Raw genomic sequence first — 14,940 nt, 5'->3', positions numbered from 1 at the left:
TGTGAAAGATGATGAACTTGATAAGGGAAATTTAGGAGATGAATGGGTGTTCATTGCTATCAAGGAAGATGATCCGGCAACTGTTGATTCTACTAGTTGCTTTAATGAGGAGAAAGCTTTGGTTGTTAAAGTTGAAGAGAAAGAGAATGGGTTATTGTCAGTGGCTACTCTCATCACACAGGTGTTAAGAGTAAGTTTGTGAGTATGGAAAAGTATAATGGTGGTGTAGTAAGATTTGGAGATGACAAAGATGGTATAATCCATAGTAGAGGTTCTATTTCTCTTGATGGTAAGCACAACATTGATGATGTCTTGTATGTTGAAATTCTAAAACATAATCTTTTAAGTATTGGACAGATGGTTGACAAGGGATATGATTTTTAATTCAAGAATGACAAATGTAAGATCTTGAGTATTTCCCGAATTGAGATTGCATCAAGTACAAAGGCTAAAGGTAATATCTTTCACTTGAATGCTGGTGGTAAAATTTGTTTGATTTCTCAGATTGATGAAAGTTGGTTATGGCATAGAAGGATGTGTCATGTCAATTTTGATTACATACTTAAGATAATTTCTACTCAAGCAGTGAGAGATCTTCCTAAGTTGGTAAAGCTTTCTAATCTGGTATGCAAGGAATGTTAGTTAGGGAAGCAAACAAGAGTTACTTTTAAAAGCAAGCAGTAGAGTTCTAATGGAATATTGGATCTTGTGCATACTAATTTCTGTGGTCCTTCTAGAGTGATAAGCTTGCAGGGTGACAACTCCTTCATGTTGTTGATTGATGACTATTCAAGGATGATGTGGGTTATTTTCTTAAGAGAAAAGTTTGAAGCATTGGAGAAGTTCAAGATTTTCAAAGCTATGGTTGAGACTGAGACTAGTCTGAAGCAGAAATGTTTGAGGTTGTGAGTTCACTTCCAGTGATTTCAATTCTTTTTGTGAAGAGAATGGAGTGAAGAGATAGTTATCTGTTCTGCGGACCCCACAATAGAATGGTGTTGTGGAGAGGAAGAATAAAACAATTCAAGAAGTTGGTAGAACCATGATGATTGAAGGAAATATTTCGCATATTTACTGTAGAGAAGTTGTGAGTACTGTTGTATATACTTTTAATCGGGTGCTTATCAAAGGTGATATTGGTAAGACTCCTTATGAGTTGTGGTTTGGAGATGATCCTACAGTTAGATATTTCAGAATTTTTCAGAGTAAATGATATATCAGAAGAGATAAAGATCTAGGGAATTTTGATGCTAGAAGTGATGAAGGAATATTTCTTGGTTATTCTACTAAGAGCAAGGCCTATTGATTTTATAATAAGAGATTGAGGAAGATAGTTGAGAGTGGTGTCAGTGCAACATGATGAGTCTACTTTTTGGCCAAAAAGTGGAAGTGTTTTCCCTGATTTTCAGGTTTTGTCTCATTTGAGCTTAAATTTTGAAACACTTGGAGATTGAATCTTGGAAAAAGTCAGGAATATAAAAGATGTCCCTCTGAGTCTACTTTCCAAATATGTAATTTATTTTAATACCCACATAATAAAAAAAAACCTTTTGAATGGAGTTCTAAAAACTGTTTTATAAATGTATGTTTCAGGACCATACCATGCATGTGTACGACCAACACTTTTTGACACAATTAAAATTATTTTCTCAAACCGTTTTGGGAAATGGTTTGTAACACACTGAAGATTGCTGAGCATATTTTTTCTATATTTTTTTTTAAATGTTTTTTTTTAATTAATTTTTCAATGACTGTAATTATCTTTTTAAAAATTTGATGTGTATGGCCCACATAATTCAACGTAAACTTAACATTTTTTTAATTTTTTTTTAAATAAAAAATAATTTTGTGTAGATTGATGACATATATTTTTTTTTTCAAAATTCATTAAAATTAAAAAGTTATTAAATTAACAAATTTAGTTAATATTTCAAGTTTATGGACCCGATTTAGTATAAATTAAATAAAAATAGTTAAAATAATCATTTTTTTTTTAAATACATATTTAGAATCTAAACAGTATAATCTGAAATGGGTCTTAATTTCGTATAAAAATTATCTAATTAGAGGCACGTAAACTATTTCAGAAGTTCATATTTGTGCTTTCGTTCATGGAGATTTGAATTTGCAGGTCCATGTCTCAGGTGTGACCATCCCAGGCCTATCCTAGACCTAATCTCGAGGCAAGTGTCAGGTTGTGGAATCAACTTCCATAGAACGAAAAATGGGGGCCCGTTTACGAAACGGGGGCCTATTCCTTTTTTAACCATTGGTTTTCGGAACAGGCCCTCGTTTTTAAAACGGGGGCCCGTTATATAAATAATCGACCCCTGTGCCCGTTCCTTAAATAATCGACCCCCGTGCCCATTCCTAAAATTACCGTTACTGTCCAAAAATGACAAAATGCACCTGAAAAAAATGGGTAAAATCGGATTTAAAAACGGGGACCCCGTTTTTTCCCGTTTTTTAAAAATGGGACCCTGTTTCGTTTTCAAGCTGGCCCCTGTTTGAGAACAAAATGGGGGCCCATTTAGTTTCGCCTCAAGCCCCCTTACTTTTTACCTTGGGGCCCTGAAGCAAAAATGGCCCCCCCATTTTTTGAAAACGGCTTCCCATTTCTAAGAGCATTTTCCAACAAGTAGACTTCCGCCAATTTGTGACCCATTACCTTGCACTTACCCAGTGCTAATATGAAAGTTGATGAAGGCAATGAGATACAGATCAGATCTTGCAGATATGATTTAGATGATCAATATGTCAGTTCAAATAAAGGAAAGCAAGTGGAGACCCAGAATCAAATTCAGATTGTTCTGGAAAAGCCTAAGAATGAAGGAGAGGCTACAAATGCTAGTGTTGAAGAAAGAGCTCAAGAGTCTAGAAATCACCTGAAAATCCTAAGACTCCTAGGTATTTGAGATTGAATCATTCAAAAAATCAGATCATAGGTGATAAGAATAGAGGTGTGATGACTAGGAGAAGAATTGTTGAAGAATATTGCTTGATTTCTAAATTTGAACCTAAGGATGTTAGTAAAGCATGCAAAGATGAAAATTGGGTTAAAGCAATGGAAGAAGAATTGAACCATATTGAAAAGAACAATACATGGATTCTTGTTCCCAGACCTAAGGATAAAAATTTAATTGGAACTAAATGGGTGTTTCAGAATAAATTGGATGAAAAAGGTGAAGTTATTAGGAATAAAGAAAGACTTGTTTGTAAGGGATATTCTCAGATGGAAGGAATTGATTTTGAGGAGACTTTTGCTCTAGTAGCTATAATTGAAGCTATTAGATTATTTCATGCTTATATTGCTTACAAAGATTTTAAAGTGTATCAGATGGATGTCAAGTCAACCTTTCTTAATGGAGAGTTAGAAGAAGTTTATATAGAGCAACCGAATGGATTTCAGTTGACAAATCAGAAAGATATGGTTTGCAAGTTGAAGAAAGCATTGCATGGATTGAAGCAAGCCCCAAGAGCCTGGTATGCCAGAGTGGATAAATATTTGATGAAGCTTACCTTCAATAAAGGTACTGTTGATAGTAATATGTACTTTAAGATTGATCATGATAACATATTAATTGTTGAGGTATTTGTTGATGACAATATTTTTGGTGGAAATGATGGTTTGTGCAATGCAAGAAGTTTGCTAATGATATGCAGAATGAGTTTGAGATGTCTATGATTGGTGAGTTAAAATTATTTTTGGGATTGCAAATTACTTAGTTGGATAAAGGTATTTTTATATCACAGTCTAAGTATGTGAAGGAATTGTTGAAGAAGTTTGGTTTAGATGATTCAAAGCCAGTTGGTACACCTATGGTGATTAGATGTAAGTTGACAAAGGATGATGATTCTTCGAAAGAAAATCAAACTAGATATAGATCTATGATTGGTTGATTGTTGTATTTGACTCAGACTAGACTGGATATTATGAATGTTGTTTTTCTTGTTGCAATATTTCAATTTGATCCTAAGGAATCTCATGTTGTTGTGAAAAAAATCAGATATTTGAAAGGGACGGTTGATTTTGGTTTGTGGTATCCTAAAGATGATGACTTTACTTTGAGTGATTTTACTAATGTTGAATGGGTAGGTAATGTTGATGACAGAAAGAGTACTAGTGGTGGTGCATTTTTCTTCGGTAAGAAGTTGGTTTCATGGATGAGTAAGAAGCATAATGCTATTTATTTGTCTATTGTAGAAGTTGAATACATTGTTGCTACTAGCAATTGCACTCAAGTGGTATGGATGAAGAAGATGCTGAAGGATACCAAATTTGCTTTTGATGAGCCTAATTCTATATACCATGATAATTCAAGTGCTATCAACATCTCTACGAATCCAGTGTTGCATACCAAAACCAAGCATATATCAATCAAGTTTCATTTCTTGAGAGAGAAGGTGAATGAGAAGGAAGTCAAATTAGAGTATGTATCTATAAAGGAACAAATTGCAAATATCTTCACGAAGCCTTTGCCTAAAGATACTTTTGAGTATCTCAGAGAGAAGCTAGGGTTGATTGCCCCTCTTGATGAGAACTAAGGTTGCATGTATTTGCATCAGTCGAATGGACTTTATAGAGATATCTTGTGATCTAGATTGATGAGTGATGTTGCTACTCAAGGGGAGTTGTCAGTGTTGTGGTTCAAATGTTCAGTTGTGAGGAGAGAGAGATTATCTGGTAAGGGGGAGAGACTCATGATTTTCATATGTTCCTTTTGAATTGATGTTAAAGCGGGAGAGTCATGTGAAAAAATATGGGGGAGAGAGCCTGTGTGTTAAGATGTGTGCTTGATCTCAGGGGGAGATTGTTGAGAGTTATGGGGAGATTGTTGGTTGTTGAATTCTTTCTTTGCATTGATTATTTTTCACATACATATGTTGCCATCAATGCCAAAGGGGGAGATTGTTGGATATATTGTTGAGAAGTTTGTTGGAATGATGCGTTGTCATTTATGTTAACGTATTCCTTTGTTTGTTCCAGTGTTGCATTCAAATTAAGTGAGTTGGTTTGGCCGGTGTGTTGCAGATGAGTTGTTACGGATTAAAGGGTTTTGAGATAAATATCTCTATTTGACTCAGCTATAGTTTTAGAGGTCCGACGCATGATGATTTGGTCAAAATAAGACCTACATATGATAAAATAATTCTCTTATGTTGCCTTCAAATGCATATTTTATTGAGCCTAAGAGGTAGTGTGCCCAAGTTTAGAAACCTTGTAAGAGACCTCATGATACCTTTTGTTACACACCAAGGGTTTGGTTATACTCTAGATACATGTCTGACTAAAGTTATGTATGGTTGTTCATTCAAGAAAGATAACTTTGCATTAAAGGTTGTGTTCTTATGAAAATTTATAAATTTTGAGGATAGAATTGAATGTAGAGATCAATCATTTGGGTTGAATAGGAGTTTTAGAAATATGGGGAGCCTCTAAGTGGCACCTTATGATTGGTGCACTTTAAGATGGTAATGATCAATGAGATTTGGATGTTCAAGATTATATTAATTTGAACAAAGGGTAGATATTGAAAGTTTTTACCCATCCAAGAGAACCAAAGGGATGTGTGATTGTGACATGTGACTAACCTCAAAAATATGCTAGAATCATATGGGGATGTGTAATTTGATAAGAAAGTAGTTTCATGCATGTGTGAAAGTTAGGTGTATAAAATGGATGGTGTAGATCTTCTTGGGGAAATGAATAGTTGAGATTTTATGAAAGAATTTTTGGAGAAGTGAATTGAATGTGACAAATGTTGGCAATTGACACTCATCCGGTGATTTGAAGAGACTTCTGGTGGTTGATCAGTTGTTTAGGGTGGTCATTGATGTCAACTCTTCACGATGATTTGATCTGGCAGTCGTGAATTAGCTTATCCGAAAGATGGAGGTAATCGATAAATAGTTAACCAACAGAACAAGGCAAAACATGGTATTTTGGTAATGTGTTGATCCAGAATCATCTCCGGTGTTTTCAATGTTTGTGGTGATTATTTTTGTTATCTATGTGTTTGGTAGGACCTATTGGAAGCATGTTTCTATAATATTTTAGTCTGGTTCTATGGTGTGTTCGAGATTGGAGCCGACTTCATCTACACGTTACATCTCTTGAAGCCGACTTGAAGGAAATTATATTTGTGGTGAGACCGCATATATAAGATCATTGTAGCAATTGATTTTTGGTATGTGATGATGTGTTAAGTGTTTTGGTGATCAGTTTTGGTGTGATTGAGTGCAGTTTCTTGTGCGTATTTTGCTTTTAGATCAACCGATAGCTGGCTGAGACAAGAACAGGGTAATCATAAGAGTAGAGACAGACAGTGATATAGAACCTAACCGAAACTTAATTTTACATAGTCAGATGTTATTTATGAGTTCATTCCATTGTACATTCTCATTGTAATCAAATTGTAAGGTAGTGAGCCTTCCTTGAAGGTTGTAGCCTTCCAAGCAATTGTAATTGAGCAGTGAGCTCTAGGCAGTGAGCCTGAATGCAATTGCATTCCTCATATATATAATATTTATGTACTCCTGGCCATAGTATATGAATATTGTGGGTTCCAACCCCACCGTGGTTTTTCCCTTTCCGGGTTTCCACTTAAAAATTATGATGTTGTAGATTTGTGCTTTTATTGTTGCATGTTCATGTTCACATTTGTTATGCATTGTTAACCAGTGGATAAAGGATAAGTTTGCAATTTTAATTACCAGTAGATCATTGATTCACCCCCCCCTCTCAGTGATCCTTGATTCCAACAATTGGTATCAGAGCCTAGTACCTCTAAGGAAGCTTAACCGCTTGAGGAAGATTTGGGCTCGATTGATTCAATGGATACCGGTTTTCGAAAGCAACTCAATGTGGCACTTGAGGATCTTGATGTTGCTAGAAGTGAGGTATGTACATTAAAGAAGAATCTGAATGCAGTTGATAAATTCATTAGTGAGTTGAAGGATCAAGAAAGTATCTACAGAGAAGAGAGGAAGGAATTAATGGACAAGTTGAAGGAGAAATAAGATCAGATCATGGAATACTAGGACAAAGCTGATGAAGTTGGCAAACTTGAGAGAGAAAATACTTCTTTCAAGAATGAGATGCAATCCATTGTGATGAGACTAAGGAGATTGAGGACCGGAAGAAGAATGAGGAGAATTTGGCACAATCATTAAAGGAATGAGCTTATGAATACTTCGGGCTTACCTATGAGAATGATCAATTGAAGCTTGAGTTGACACAATCAAGGAATAATGGTCAAGAACTTGAAAGACAGGTTGTTGCCTTAAGGGATGAACTTGCTACTGCCAATGAATACAAAGATAAATTCAAAGCCAGTTCAGCAAGACTTGATGAGATGTTGGAAAGTCAAAGACATGGAAAGGATATGCAATGTCTTGGATATGAGAAAGGTGAATCCTCTGGATCTGGACAAGGCAATGCTAAACTTGATCAAAAGAAGAGAAAAAATCCTCTGATAAGAAAGCCCAATGCTCATAAATTTAATGGTAGATATTTTACTTGCGATAAATTTGGTCATATGGCAAGTCAATGCAGAAGTAGGATGAATAATGGAATGATGAACAATAACAATGTGATGAACAACAATGTTTCACCTTTACCGGTCAATGTTTCATATGCAATAATTTTGTACACAAGTCAAATGTGTGTAGAGCTATAATGAATAACTTTCGCAAAAGGGATGTTATGCCTATGGAATTTTTGGACATATCTCTAATCAGTGCAGGATGAGACAGAACCAGATGAACTTCAGATCTATGAAGAATAATGTTGTTTGCAGAATATGCAACAAGATCGGTCACATTGCAAAGTACTGTAGAAGGAAGAACAGTTCTCTGATAGAAAAGAATAAATCGGATGAGAAGGGTAAAGAGAAAGTTGAAGAGATCGGAGAGAAACATGAGAAGATGTGGGTGAGAAAGGATGAATCTAAGATAGATAATGGATTTGTACCTGTATCCAGTTCAGGATCTTCATCCAGTAACTAGGGCTTTTGGCCTTAGGGGGAGGTAAATCAATGAAAATATTGCAAGTACCCCTTGATGAGATCTATGGTTTATGGATTACAGATGGAAGTTGATATCCAGAACTCAGATAATTGGTTGTGGCATCTGGTAGTTGAACAGGGCATCCGGTTGAGTATTTGAGGTGCATTTATTTCAAAGGGAAATTAGGGTTTGCAAGGTTAAAAGGGTGAATACAAGAATCATTCTTCACCTTGCGAATAGTGTTTTCGAGCTATCAAAGTTTTCAGGTTATCAAAGTTTCTAGGCGATCTAAGAGCAAACGGAATTTTGACAAAGCAATCTAGGGCACTCAACAGTTGTTCAAGGTATTTATCGAAGGGAATTAATCTAAGTCTTATTTTCTGAGATTTTGCAATGGCATTTGCATCCTCTATCTCTACTCCATTGGTGGTCGAAGTGAAGGATAGGACTCATCCTGTATTCAAGAAACATCTATACAAGTTCATGGAGGACGACCAGGTAGGTGCATTTTCCTTCGTTTCGCATGGTGTTTTGCCTGTTGATGATGTTTGTGCATATATTCACTGTGAAATTGAGGAGATTGGATTGGAAGATATGTTCGATCTATACACAAATAATATCACGGATGATATCGACAATCCCAAGCCGAAATTTTCTCAACTGATAAGGAAGGGTTTCACCCAATTTGTGAACTTCCTGACTTTTGACAAGAAGGAGTGGGTTTGATATGTGTTGAGCAGGGTTCGTGTTGATTTTATGTGGTTGGACAAGCCATACAAAATCACTGCGGAAGCAATCAAAGCAGTTACATGTTTACATCAAACTAGTGAGAAGCCAGGGTTACAGAACATTACAAACCCTACCGTAAATAAACTAATCGGTGCAGAATTTGATAGGCGATCGATGGAAATCAGTACCATAAGGGAAGATGATGTTAAGTTTTCTGCTATGGTGCTTAGGTACAAGGTGTATCAATCCAACATATTGAATTCGGTCTCCGGCACCGCAATTCATGTCGCTTACAAAATGGTTAAGGAAGATGGTCACTATGACCTATGCAGTGTGCTATTGGAAGAATTGTTGATCAATTGGAAGAAGATCAAACAAGACAAAAAAGTATGTCTTCAAGTTTGGATCATTGATTATCTGTCTTTCCCTATTCATGAATCAAATCCCTAGAACCAGTGGGATTATGACAGACTAGTGGCGCAATAGATCAAGCAAGTATTAGATAGTCTTAGTAATCAAGACAATCATAATGTTGCTTTATGGGTCTTTTTCAAAACATTTCAGGAGAAGATGAAGCAGAGAGTACGAATCCCCAAGGAAATTATCAAAAAGTATGAGAAATACAATATGTTTTATGATGAATAAAGATGAATGCTTGATGGAAGTGGTCCAACCACGCACTGTTTGGATAATGCATATGGGCTATGAGGTGGATGAAGCTACCTTGGAGGCATATGCACAACATTTGCTCAACTCTCTGGAACACAACAAGGAGGAGAGGTTGGGTACCTACAAGGAAAACTCAATGGAGTTACACTCCAAATTTACAGAACCAACAAGGAAGAGGAAGGTAGCGAAGATAGTAGAGGATATTCTTGTTGAGGAGGGCCATCCCCACAAGAAGGTGAGGGATGCTAGGGCAGCAAGGGATACAACAAAGAAGGAAGAAAAACAGAAATCCGCATATGCTCATGTCAAGATAAAAGTAACAGGACCCTCTGCCGCTCTAGTGAAGACACCTACTGCCCAAGATGAAACCTCCGGTACACCTGCAAAGGGAAAAGGTATTCTGAAGAAGGAGAAAACACACAGAGAATAGGTCGCGGTTACTCCGATGGAATCAAAAACTTAATTTGATTCCGATGTTCACAAGGCACCTAACAAGGGTGAATTTGCTAGGGTAACTCGGAAGCCTCAATCCGATGATGTGAAGGGTGAGAAGCAGAAGAAGAAAGTAAGATTTCAACCTAAACCGGCAAGCCAATCCAAGAAAGGAAAGAAGACAAAGTCTGATCTTGATGAAGTCATTAAATCCGATAAGATGAAATCCTCAAAAACAGAGTATCACATTATTCCTCTATTATCTACTCAAATATTGATTGATGATATTATAAAATATGATAATTTAAAGAATATATCTGTATATTATGTAAATATGGATGATAAAGATCAGAGACAGATAGAAGAAGCAGTAATTTTGTATATGGATGTATTTAGTAAGGCATTAATTGAGTTAGAGAAATATCTACCCAAAGATTTGTACAGTGTTATTGATGCTAGAAGAAAATCAGCAAGTCAGACGGACAGGGAAATTAAGGAGAGTGATCTAGTTAATCATTGCACCAGTATCACCATAGAATAAATTGATAGATTAATTACATTGGCAAATAAAAAGGAATTTCGGAGTAAACACAAGGTGAACAGTTTGATGGTCGGAAGAGTCGAAGAAATTAGGAGAGAGACCAGCAAGATTTGGAAAAAGTTTCTAACTGAGAACCGACTTGTAGATAATGATTCTCGAAATAAAGCCACTCAGTCAGATAACCCTCTGGTAGAAATTGTAAATAAAGATGGGGATACACAAGACGGTGGTGATCAGCAAGTTTTGGATTTTGTTGTTGATGATGCTACAAATAATAATGACAAACCAACAGAGGTCATGGATGGTGTACCAAGTGGTGACACCGGTGCACAAGAGGCATCTAAGGAGGATAAATCCGGACCTATTGGAGTTGAGAAGAAAGATGAGGAAAAATAGGTTGAACCGGATAAGGATAAGGACAAGGATAAGAATAAGCGCAATGGTTTGGAAACTCTGGTATTAGTGGCAACTGACGTTGTTAAAACTCGACCTGGCTTAACCAACACACTCTAAGCGTTGACCTGCTTAGGTGGTTGGTGTGGGACCCATTAACTCTGTTGCTTCCACTAACTCTTTTCGTTTCCTAAGCAATCTCGTAAACTGTTGCAGTCAGCCATGAACACAAAGATGTCAATTTCCCGTGCATGAGCGAAATCAAACTCAAATAACTATTTGTCGCGCTCCAAAAATTCGAATGGAATAAAAGATAGACTCAGCGAATTGAAGGGAAGTGCTCTGATAGACATGTTTGCAAAACATGAAAGCATAGATAAGGCACTGAATTGTTTGATCGAATGCCTCAAAGAAATGTGACCGTCGGTCTCATTAAATGCCATGGTTGCAAGATATAAGAAAAATGGATTTGTTAGAAAGGCTTCAAGAACGTTCATTTAAATGTAATGGGCCTCGGACTATGTAACCTTTCCCTACAACCCCTCTAGCTATGCCAAAATGGGAACTTTGCAACTTCCAGGTGATATGAATCGGGACCAAAATATCTACAAGTTAGGGTGAACATCCACATGGATGGTCTTGTATTTGTGTGGAAGAAACCAGTTTTAGGTTTTGCAGGCCCATTTTTAGGGTTTAGAAGGTTGCCCATCATTCAACTTTCTTATAGGGCAAGTAACATATCCTCGTCTCTCATTGTTTTTAAATTTTAACACATGGGATTGACTGCAATCCATGAATTTTGTGCTCCTTGGTTAGGAATATCTATTTTCTTAGCTCACATATGGCCCAAGTGATTTCCGTGTGATTTCTAAGATTGGCTACAATGGTACATTCTAGAAGCAAACAGAAGTTTTGGAAGTTTTCCCAGCGAACACACATTTTTCTATCTAATTTTGTAGTTTGGTTGAGGGTTTGCCTTTATGAAATGATTGTATTTGTGACTGTTTATGGTTGTTTGAAGTCTTAGTTTCATGCACTCTCTATCCCTATATACTTTTGACTTTGAAATTTGTTTGTTTTGGATAAGTTTACATGTAATGGTGCTCTTCAATTCAAATTCTCTTGTTCAAATGTTTCCCTTTTTACACAACTTTAACTTTGGCAACCGTTAGAAATAGTAGAAAGGATATTTAAAAGTAAATGACTCATTAGTCTCTCAAGATTTACCAACACTTGTACACATCTAACTTTTATATTATAGATATCATTTTTCAGAAGCACATAATTTCACACATCAAAATATATTATCTACAGATTGATAAATTTCACATGATGCCCTCTTTTCCTCTTAGTTACATATTATAGTCAAGCTCTAATGGTTACAAAAAGGATGCAACTAGGAGTAGGACACTAGCTCATCCTACACAATCATTGTATATGAGAAGGGTCACAACCACACGAGTACAAATAGGGTTGCACTAGTTCAAATATGTTTGCATGCACTTTCATCCTTATGCAAGATATTCATATACGCTAAAGATCTTGGAACCTAATTACAACAATTGAGAACTTCCTTCTAACCTTTATCCATTATTTTGCATCTACTTTAACCTAGAAAACAAAAACGCCTCTTCTCCCCAACTCTTGCTTTCATGTTTCAATATAGTATAAGCATGTGCAACCTCAAGCCTTATAATATCTTACCGTTGAAATCTGAAATTGTTGAAGAATTTATTATTGTATTTTTTATTTAGATTTTATATGATACAAAAATAGTATATTGTAATTAAAAGTAGAGTGTTGGTGTAAATAAATATTCATCATGGATATTATTACACTTCACTTAAGTTAACTTAGGATAATGCATCTCTTTGTAGTTTGGATATGAGACACTTAGGGAAGTGTGCACGTAGGGATATAGCTTGGAGAAATTCCACCTTTTTTGGTGTTATTTTGTTGTTACACTCCACATTCGGTGGATCATCCACCTCTTGTGGAATATTATATTATTTCTCCTACCTACCCCTAGTATTTCTTACTTACCCTTGTTTCTCATTGAGCCACATGTCATGATTGTGTGCTCATATATTCATATGGCCTTGCCTATATAAGCAGGCTCATATTCATTGTATTGGTTAATCCAGTTGATCATTTGTATATTGATGAGAATACAGTTTGTTCTTGTCATTCTATTGTTTCTCTTTATGCTTTTCATTGTGCCCTTGATCTTGGAAAAATATCACATGGTATCAGAGCTATTGGGGCTTCATTGATTGGTTTTGGGAGACATCTTGGAAGGCTTCTATTTTAGGATCTAAGGTATTGCGCGTTTTGGAGGAATCCTAGAGCATTTTTGACCTCACCATTGCGTCCGGGAGGCTATTTCCATAAAAATCAAGTATAAACTCGACCTATTTTGGCAAAAGTCGAATTTTGGGTGTTGGAGAAATTGTTTGCCCAATTCGGATGATACGGTACGGAATTTTCAGATTTTTTCAAAAATTAAAAAATTAAAAATAAAAATTCTGAAAAAATAATTTTCCAATTGAAAATCTTTTTTTTGAAAAAAAAAAAGAAAAACTATGACAAAATCATTTGAACCAATTTTCCAATTGAAAATCTTCTTTTTGAAAAAAAAAAATTTGAAAATTTGTTTTTGGGGGTCCGTACCTTCTGCCCAGTCAGCAGCACCCAATCAGCCTGGTCCAGGGGTGCGACGGCCATTTTGATGGTCAGACCGCAGTCAAATTTAGCACACTGTTTTGCTGACGTTGGCATTTTTTGAAAATTTCAGACCCCTCTCTGTTGAGCAGTTTAGATTTTTGGGTCAACTTTGGAGGCTCATAACTTGCTCAATTTTGCTCCTTTTTGGGTGCAATTTTTTTTTTATTTGGGATAATTTTATGTTATCTTTGTAGTGGTATGGTTATTTTCTGATTTTGGTGCACAAGGTTTTCAGAATTTTTGGATTCTCTCAGTTGTACCTATCCAATCCTCGATTTTGCAACTTCAAAGACTTCGTTTGGACTCATATGACCTCCTTTTCAGGTGCCATTTTTTTTTAAAGTGCATAATTTTTTGTCTACTTTCATAATCTATGATCATCTTTCAATGATTTTGAGTGGATATTGTACTTTCAGATATTGGTCTTTTTTGGCCTATTTGGTACTTGTAATTTGCTTGGATCTTAGTTTAGATCTCTTGCATTATTAGTTTAGATCTATTGAATTATTAGCTTGAGTCTCCTTTGGCCTTATTAAGGCAATTGTAAATTTGAAATCAGAAGTCCACTTTGCCATTTTTTGCAAGTGGCCCATTGTACACACACTAAATATAAAGTGTCAAATCATCATTTTGGGGGGGGTTCTTTGATTGAGTGAATTTAGGGGGGTGTCTTGTGTGATTGTGCCTCTCTTTCCTTGTGCTCTTTCATTTTTTTTGCAATGAGTCCTCATAAATTTCCACCTTTAACTCCACATAATTATGCATCATGGAAAATTAAAGTATGGAGCAAATTAATGGAAAAAGGTCTCACGCATTACATAGATGGAACAATAGCAGCACCACCTAATCCTAAGGCTAATCCTAATGCTCAGTTAGAATGGCTCACTAAGAATTGCATGGCTCTTGGAACTTTGCGTATGTATCAGATGACCTTATTTTTCACATTGAGAAGTGTACTACAATCAAAGAGGCTTGGGATATGTTTCAGAAATTGTATGGTCAAGTTGATGAAATCAGAGGTTACAAGATTGGCAATGAACTCACCAACCTAGATCCCAAGAGTTTTGATACAATCCAAGATTATGTCACCAAAGCAAATGAGCTAAGAGCAAAGCTTAAGGATTGTGGAATTGACAAAAAGGATGCTCAGTTGATATTCAACTTGATAGACAAGCTTGCACCTGAATATGCAACATTTGTTTCAAGCTTCCAAACCCATCGTTTGACAGTGGGGAGTTCCTACATTATGCCTTCATTTGATGCTTTCACAGAAATGTTGATATTGGAACAATCTAAGTTGTTGAACATGGGCCTTCTCAAGTATTCATTGTCCAAGGCTTTGGTGGCTAATCAAGGGAGTCAAGGGAGTCAAGGCAAAGATTCTAACCAGAAGAAGAAGCAATCTAAGTCAAAGCCACAACAGGAAAAAGGGCAATCATCCTCTC

Source organism: Cryptomeria japonica, chromosome 3 (assembly GCF_030272615.1).
Source record: "Cryptomeria japonica chromosome 3, Sugi_1.0, whole genome shotgun sequence".
Classification (NCBI taxonomy): Eukaryota; Viridiplantae; Streptophyta; class Pinopsida; order Cupressales; family Cupressaceae; genus Cryptomeria; species Cryptomeria japonica.
This window is presented reverse-complemented; position numbering follows the sequence as displayed.